Below are 8,817 nucleotides of genomic sequence, written 5' to 3'. Positions count from 1 at the left end.
CTGTCATCTACAAATCAATCATCGGAAGTTGAATATAATGAGCGGAAAAGTGATTTGTTTCATCACTGTTTAAGAACAGAAGAAAAAATAATTTCATCTATTCATATATTTGAGACCTTTTTTCAAGTATGAAAAAAATATGAGATTTTAAAATTATATTAGCATTAAAAAAAATTTTTTTAGAACTTTTTTTCTTTTTTTTGAAAGGAAAGAAGAAAGGGAAAAAAGGAGTAAAGGAGAGGAAGAAAGAGGAAGAAAAGGAGAGAAAATGGGAATATTGCTTTATTCTTAAAATGGGTATTAATAATGGCTGATCAATATTTTGTGTATTTAAAGTGGAGAATGTATATTTTGTGTATTTAAAATGGAGAGCTCTATAAATATTTATTAAGTTTACTTGTTCCAGATCTGAGTTCAAGTTCTGGTTGTCCTCATCAATTTTCTGTCTCGTTGAGTCTAAATCTCTTTATGGGTCTTATGTATCTGGGTGTTAGAATCGTTAGCTCTTATTGTTGCATTGATCCTTTTACCACTATATCTTTGTTGCTTTGAAATCTATTTTATCAGATGCGAGAATTTATTTATTTATTTTTGCTCTCCATTTGGTTGGTAAGTCTTTCTCCATCCCTTTTTTGAGTCTTTGTGTATCCTTGCATGTGTCTGGATGCAGCATATGTCTGGATGTGTCTGGATCCATGGGTCTGGATGTGTCTGCATGGGTCTGGATGTGTCTGAATGTGTCTGGATCCATGGGTCTGGATGCAGCATATTGTTAGGTTTTGGCTGTATCTTTTGATTGGGGGATTTAGTCAACTTAAATTTAGGGTTACTGCCATTTGATGTTAACTGGCAATTTTATCCATTCGTTTATATAATTTTTTTATATGGATGCTCTTTACTTTTTGGTATATTTTTAGAAAGGCTAATACTGGTTGTTCTTTTCTATGTATAATGCTTCTTTCAGAAGCTTTTGCAAAGCAGGCCTGGTTGTAATAAAATCTCTGAGTACTTGCTTGTTCATAAAAGATTTTATTTTTTCTTCAATTGTGAAGCTTAGTTTGGCAGAATATGAAATTCTGGGCTGAAAGTTCTTTTCTTTAAGGATATTGAATATTGGCCCCCACTCTCTTCTGGCTTGTAGGGTTTCTGCTGAGAGATCTGCTGTAAGTCTAATAGGCTTCCCTTTGTGGGTAACCTGACCTTTCTCCCTGGCTGCCCTTAGTATTTTCTCCTTCATTTCAACCCTGGTGAATCTGACGATTATGTACCTTGGGGTTGCTCTTCTTGAGGAAAATCTTGTGGTGTTCTCTGTATTACCAGGGGTTGAATATTGTCCTGCTTTGCTAGATTGGGAAAGTTTTCCTGAATAATATCCTGAAGAGTATTTTCCAGCTTGGATTCATTCTCTCTGTCACATTCAGGTACACCTATCAAACATAAATTAGGTCTTTTCACATAGTCCCATATTTCTTGGAGACTTTGCTCATTTCTTTTTATCCTTTTTTCTCTATTCTTGTCTTCTTGTTTTATTTCATTAAGTTGGTCTTCGACCTCTGATATCCTTTCTTCTGCTTGATCAATTCGGCTATTCAAACTTGTGCATATTTTGCTAAGTTCTCGTGTTGTGTTTTTCAACTCTGTTAGTTCATTTATATTCCTCTCTATATTGTCTATTCTTGTTAGCATTTTGTCAAACCTTTTTTCAAAGTTCTTAGTTTCTTTACATTGGGTTAGAACAAGTTCTTTTTACTCCCAGAAGTTTCTTATCATCCACCTTCTGAAGCCTACTTCTGTTAATGGAACACAATCCTTCTCCATCAGGGCTTGTTCTGTTGCTGATGAGGAACTGTAATCCCCTGTAGAGGAAGAGGGGTTCTGATTTTGGGTATTCTCAGCCTTTTTAGGCTGGTTTCTTCCCTTTGTTATAAATTTATCCATCTGTCATCTTTACAATTACCGCCTTTCTAATTAGGTTTCTGAGTGGACGTCCAGTTTATTGATTCCCAGTGCTGGAATCTGAGCAACCCACTGCACCGGCCAAAACAGCAGTGATAAGACTGATGGTGCTCTTCTGCCTGGGAATCTCCAGTCTGGCTTTCTTCTTGAGTCCATAATAAGTGGCTCTGCCTTCCCGGAGCTCCAAACATCAGTCAGAAGGGGAACCAATCCTGTTTACTCTGCATAAAGAGCTGCCACGCTGAGGCACCAGCAAAACCGCTGCACCGGCCACAAGAGTCACGCTGGCGACCCATGGGGCTCCTCCACTGGGAACCTTCTGGTCCGTGAGTGATGAAAATTCGTCTGAAAGTGTGGTGTCCTCTCGTTCTCTGTGTTTTCACTGGAGCTACAATCTCGAGCTGTTAGCAATCCGCCATCTTGGATCTATATCCAAGAAAAAAAAATTTCTTGGTATGGAAGTCTAAGGATGCGTGGAAACCTGTGGGAAGAAAGAATTCAGATAATCTGTGAACCTGAATGAGAAAAAAAATCACATCTTCATTTTTGCTAACTTCTAACTGAAATTTAGCATGTCATCAACTATAAAGGAAAACTGCAAATCATAGGACGATTGACAGTACCTATGAGAGACATCCTCATTTCATGTTACATGTGCTTCAGATATTTCAAAATACCATTAACACTTGTCATTACTTTAAAATTGTAATATTTATTAAACCCACTATTGCATTTGGTTATTTAATGCATTAATAAAGAAGCACATTTATTTCAATATCAAACAATTCTTTTTAATAACTTGATAAACATGTTTCAATATAATTAATAACAGTTTTTTTATAAGTACGTTTTATGCATTTAGAGGCATTATGAGCAAGTAGCCATTTACACTGTCTGAAATGGAGACTTAAGGAAGTTTAAAAACAAAATTTCCAGTCTCTCAATTGTTTCATAATTTCTGTTTGAACTTTAGAGAAATATTTTCAGAAGTACTTTCTCTCCCACTAACACCAGATTAAAATATTTCCATTTCCTGTCACCATCTCTTCTCTCTTCATATAGGACAATATAGCACACTTACTTTGCCATGGTTTAACTCTTTTTCATTTTGTTCTCTAGCTATCTTTGTTCAATTTACTAAATTTACACTATATTCAAATTTAAAATAATTTTATATTTAGATTTACCAAGTATTTTCTGTTCCAGGGCTCTTTCTTTTGGTTCATCTTTTTTTGGGGCAAGATGTTATTGCAGAGTTAATTTTTAAGAAGTGCTAACGAGTGCTATATTCTTTGATTTCATGTATACTTGAGATTGACAGTTCTGTTTATATTTGAACAAGAGATGGATGCAAGATTCCTGGTCTGCTTTCTTTCCCTCAGAACTTTGTAGACATTTCTCCTTTGTGTTCTGCCATTGAAGAATGCTACAGAGAAGACTAAAGCCTCATTTTTGTTCTCATTGTAGATGACCTGTTTTTCCTACCTATTTTCTTTAAAAAAATTTTGTTATTGTTTACATTAATTCTTTTCATCAAGTGTTCCTGGCACTCAATTTTTTGCTTTGCCTATGAAATGCTTCTTTCACATCAGATGATTTCTCCAGCATTATGTCTTTGAATGGTTCAGTTTTTAAAATTCTATTATTTAGGAATGTCAGTTTATACTTATTAGACTATACTTGGCTTCTCCATATCCACTTTTCTCTAATTTTTTTTCTCTCCTTACTTTTATGCTGCTTTCACTATAATTACTGCAGTTTATTCCTTTACATCATGATTTAATTATTATTCTTTGAATATTCTATTCATTAAATTTCTATATAGATTTATTATATCAAATATGGTATAGATTTTGGTTCTCAATTTGTTGTTAGCTGTTCATCACATCCAGCCATTTATTTTCAGACATTTCAGCATTTGCGAGTTTTTTCTTTTTTTTTTTGAGATGGAGTTTCACTCTTGTTACCCAGGCTGGAGTGCAATGGCGCAATCTCGGCTCACCGCAACCTCCGCCTCCTGGGTTCAGGCAATTCTCCTGTCTCAGCCTCCTGAGTAGCTGGGATTACAGGCACGCGCCACCAGGCCCAGCTAATTTTTTTGTATTTTTAGTAGAGACGGAGTTTCCCCATGTTGACCAGGATGGTCTTGATCTCTTGACCTCGTGATCCACCCGCCTCGGCCTCCCAAAGTGCTGGGATTACAGGCTTGAGCCACCGCACCCGGCCAGTTTTTTCTTTTAATAGCAGGAAGCATTCTTCAGTAATGTTTCCATCTAGACTGGGTTTCAGGTTCTTCACCAGTTTTAAATTTGTTATATCCTGTTTCATTAAAATTGACTCCCAGATATTAAAAAGTGAACTTTTGATTTCATATAAATTTACCCTCCCTCCTTCCTCCAGCTCAGGCTTGACCTATGCTCAGGTGCCTATACTGAAAGGAGATGAGGCACACTCCTTCCTTCTCTCCTTGATTCTTTCCATTCTGTAATGGGTTCCTCAGAGGAAACAGAAAAGGGCAAATGTGTAGTGCATGTTCAAACATTGGCCCTGTCATGAGACAAAGCTCTAGGTGCTTCAGAGACCCATTAGGTACCTGCACTACTGTTCCCTGACATAGATGAGGTGCTCTTCTACTGACCTCAAGATACCCTCACCCCTCAGCTCCTGACCCAAAGGGTCACTCTACATCTCTTTTTCTGAAGTCCCTTTGCTCTAGAAGTTGTGCTCTTGGTTTGGTTTTCAACAAGAAAGCTAGAGCTGGTCACCTTCTGCAGCACCCACTGGGGCCCTAGGAAGCTCCACATCCTGGCCACATCAAACAATAAAAGGATGCAATGCTCTCCTTTGGCTTTCCCTTGCCCTCCCATCCCCGGCTGTTCTAGCCAAACTGCTGCCTTTACAATCTCATGGAAAGAGACGTGTTTTGTGTACATACAGGTGACACTAGAGATCACGCTAAGTTCCCCTAATATCTCTCTCACCATGCTTTGCTCTGGTGCCATGAGTGGGCCTACAACTTTTGCCTCCTTAGCAAACAGCCTGAAACTGAGATGCTCTCTCCCCTTCCTGCAGGCTGTTTACATTGTCATCTACAATGTTGTCAATGATGAGTGGTTCTCTTCAACCACCCACACTTGGACCTGGTTTGGGACCAGGACAGAGTATTCTTTTATCATCTCCAACAAGAAAAAAAGTAACTAGTTCTTTCTACTAAACAAGTTGAAGCTTTCTACCTCCACAAGCCATCTTCCTATTTTATTCCTCACTTAAAATAGTCTGAGAGATGGGTCATCAGGTGGGAAGGGAGCCTTGAGCAAATGTGTAGAAGAGCTTGGCATTCTCTTTCAGAATGAGGGTACTTAGCACATACTTCCCTCTGCTCTGAGATTTAGCCTATTTTCTCAAAGTATCAGGAAAAGGCTCAGTTCAACACTTAGGACAGAAGTGGTGAAAAATCTTTCTCCCCTAATATTTCTAATTGTTCAAGTAATAATGCTTAGGTTATTGGTTATGAACTGGTTAATTTGTGGCACTCCACCAAGTCATGCTGTTTCAGGAGTACTTAATGGTGTTACAGAGGAAACTTCATGGCTTACATATTTCTTTCCAGCAGTAAAAGCCAGTTTTACTGCACAGTCCATTGGAGAATTGCTCCTTATTAAACAACAGTACCCCCTCCCTTTAGAGCACCTAGAGCAAAATGCAGAGAAGAAAACTGAGCCTAACAAAGGTTGCTGCAGGTAAAGTTGTTAGGATCAGATAGTTTGCAGTCTCACCGGAAGAAAGCAAAATCAAAATTTGCAGAGACAATTTTTCATGAGATCTTATTAAATACTTCACTAAAGATGAACTTTGGGACATCAAAAGAAGAGACTGAAAATAAGATGCTTGATTCAAGAAGCTGCCATCCCTGGCATAGACCAATTTAACTTGTGTCTTGGCATGCTCAAGCCGCTGCAACAAAATACCATAGCCTAGGTGGCTTAAACAACGGTCACTTATTTCTCACAGTTCTGGAGGCCAGGAAGTTCAAGATCAAGGTACTAGCAAGTTTGGTTTCTGGTGAAGGCCTCTTCCTGGATTGAAGATGGCTGCTTTTCCACTGTCTTCTCACATAGCGCAGAGAGAAAGATCTCTGTTCTCTTCCTCTTCTCATGAGGACACTCATCCCAACACAGGGCACCCATCCTCATCACCTCATGTCAACCTAGTTACTTCTGGAGGACAGTACCTCCAAGTACCATCACACTGAGGCTTAGGACTTCAATATACATATTTTAGGAGACACACAATGCAGCCACCGCAAGTAGGGACAAGATGGAACACAAGACAACAAGTCACGAGAACTAACATGAACCCAGCAGAAGATTTTGGACTAAACCAGAATACGACAGGTTCTCATCTATCATTGGGTGAGAAGGATCTGGAAATCAATAGCAGGACCACCCTGTATATTCTTCAAGAAAGGATTATATGCTTATACTAAATCGATTCTAAAGTATATGTAGTTTTTACTGCAGAGTGAGTTCAGTTTTTCTCTACACATTTTTTTTGTTGCTATTCCGAAGTCCCAGTTAAACAATCTTTCCAGTTACTATAATAAAACTGTGTAGGATGTGTCTACTTAATCTGACCATTGCAATAAAAGTTCCGTATAATGGAAATGTAAGGATATCCCACACACTGTGTTTCTGAGTAGCAGGCTGTTCAGAAAACACAGTTCAAAAGACAACAGTCATTTGAAAATAGTTCTGCTTTCCCCTTTGAATTTCTCATATCGGCTAAAAAAGATAGACATCAAAATATTCCCCCCAAAATAAAAAAAAAAATGTTTCTTTCTCTTTTCCTGAAATATCATAGCCACTACCTCATTTCTCAAACCTGAAAGACCCTCTTGAAAATATGTTTGTGCTGCCAGGAATGACTAACACTCACTACAAGCATAAAGGGCATTTTAGGAAGGCTAGGGGTTTATATGACTTTTCTCCCACCTTTTACAATCCATGGGAAAATGAAGTTCCAGTCCTGTTACTTTCTTCCGAAGAGTCTGCTGGTGGCGTCTGTGCCCTCTGCCACCCTTTACTGGAAGAGAGAAGGTACATATATGTGAACACATGTCTCAGTAGCAGTGACTTCACTACATTCTAAAAAGACTCCCTTTCAGCATGCTGCACTCTGGGTTCAATGTACATTACAGATTCTCAAGGAAACTAGAAAACCGGGTGATTTACAGGTTATATGTCCCTAGGGAGATGCCAACACAATCTATGGTGAGTTCTGCTGTTCCTAAAGTTTTTACTTGGGAAAAGTCCATTTTAAATGAATGCAAAGGCAGCTTTAAATGTTGAAAACTAAAAGGTAGGTAGGATGGACAAAACAGAATTGTATTAGTTTTGTCAAAAATGCCATGGGTATGGCAGGATGAGCTTAGACTCTATTAGTCTAAGCAAATGGTAACCCATACATTTTACTTACTATCTATTATAACTACATTGTCTCCAATAAAAGGTTTCTTACAGGTATCCTCCCCTCACTGATAAGGAAAGTGAGGCCAGAGAGGAAAAGATTACTCTCAGTTATATGCAGATAGAAAACATTGGGCCAAGATTCAATTATACGATTGATCAAAGGAATGAAAGAACAGAGAGAGGGAGAGAAGAAGGAAAGGAGAAAGGAAGGAGGGGAAAGGGAGGGAGACAGAGGGATGAAGAAGAGGCATGAAGGGAAAAAGGGCATAGGGAGGGAATAAATCACTGTTTCTCATATTACACCCCTCTGCCTCCTTTGCCCTGTGTAATTTGCTAGCTGTGTGGCCTTGGATGAATTGTGTGAACTCTCTGAGCTTCAGTTCTATGATCAATATAATAAGGAAAGTGTTGTCCCTCCCGAACACACAAGATTTATGGGAGGATTAAATGAGCTAATGAGGTAAACATGTTTTGTTTTCAGAGCAATGCTGAGTTGGATAAATAAAGGGAAGCTTAGTATCACAAATGTTTCCCATTTTTTACACCTTATAAAAATACATGCCACAGTTAACTCAAACGTCAGCTCTCAGCACCTCAAGATTTGTCATTCATTTATTTGACACAGTTGCTGAACTCCTCTGGGGTTCCAAAGACAGTAGCTGGCATTGAGTAGGCATAGATGAATAAGTCAGCCCTGCCTTGGAAAGTTCATGGTCCTGTGGAGAAGAGATGATTGCTCATGGATAAATACAATATGGTGCAAGGCATAACACAGTGGAAAGCCATGTGTGCTCTTCAGGGTAATTCACTCTGCCCCTGGGGGTATCAGAGAGGCTTCATGAAGGAAAAAATGTCTTACCCGGGGTCCTGAGGGATGAGTAGGAGTTTGTACCTTCTTCTTCCCTGTCAGTTGACCTGAGTTACTGCCCAGCTGTCAGCTGTGAGGCGCTGCTGAGCATCAGCTCCAGGGTTTCCCATGATTTAGGTGGGTCGTATGAGGACAACATGATTCTAGAGAGTGTCCAAATACCTCATTTCTTAACATTTACATTGTCCAGAAATTATTTTCCATCTACTCCCACTCCAATCCCAGAAAACTGTCTCTTCACACCAAAGTTCCTGCTAATTAAAGACAGGAGATTTTCCCCGCTGATTCTGGGAAGCCTGCTTTTATTTCCTGATCTGAGAAACTTCAGGGTAAAAATCTACTCCCCCTTTAGAGACATCTTGCAAACACACACTGTTCTTGTAAAGAGGAGGCTGCTTCTGCTCCCACTCGGTATAATAATTGTTAGACAACATTTGCATTTTGCATTCCCATTGCTGTGGTTTGTGTGAATTGCAGACAGACACCAGGTTGCTGACCTCCCAGCCTGCCACCTGGTGCCGCTCT

At 39.1% G+C, this 8,817-nt stretch overlaps 1 long non-coding RNA gene across 1 annotated transcript; it reads right to left on the bottom strand.

Moving 5' to 3' along the window:
• Nucleotides 1-1,013: 1,013 nt before the first annotated feature.
• On the bottom strand, nt 1,014-7,173 carry LOC108590242 (uncharacterized). The gene is made up of 2 exons (XR_001909666.4): nt 6,948-7,173; nt 1,014-2,437 (listed from the first exon to the last, which is right to left on the bottom strand). It is a non-coding gene; the product is annotated as an uncharacterized LOC108590242 (long non-coding RNA).
• Between the last annotated feature and the right edge of the window lie 1,644 nt (nt 7,174-8,817).

Source organism: Callithrix jacchus, chromosome 1 (genome assembly GCF_049354715.1).
Source record: "Callithrix jacchus isolate 240 chromosome 1, calJac240_pri, whole genome shotgun sequence".
Taxonomy (NCBI): domain Eukaryota; kingdom Metazoa; phylum Chordata; class Mammalia; order Primates; family Cebidae; genus Callithrix; species Callithrix jacchus.
Note: the sequence above shows the minus strand (reverse complement) of the source record. Positions and strands in the feature narration are given on the sequence as shown.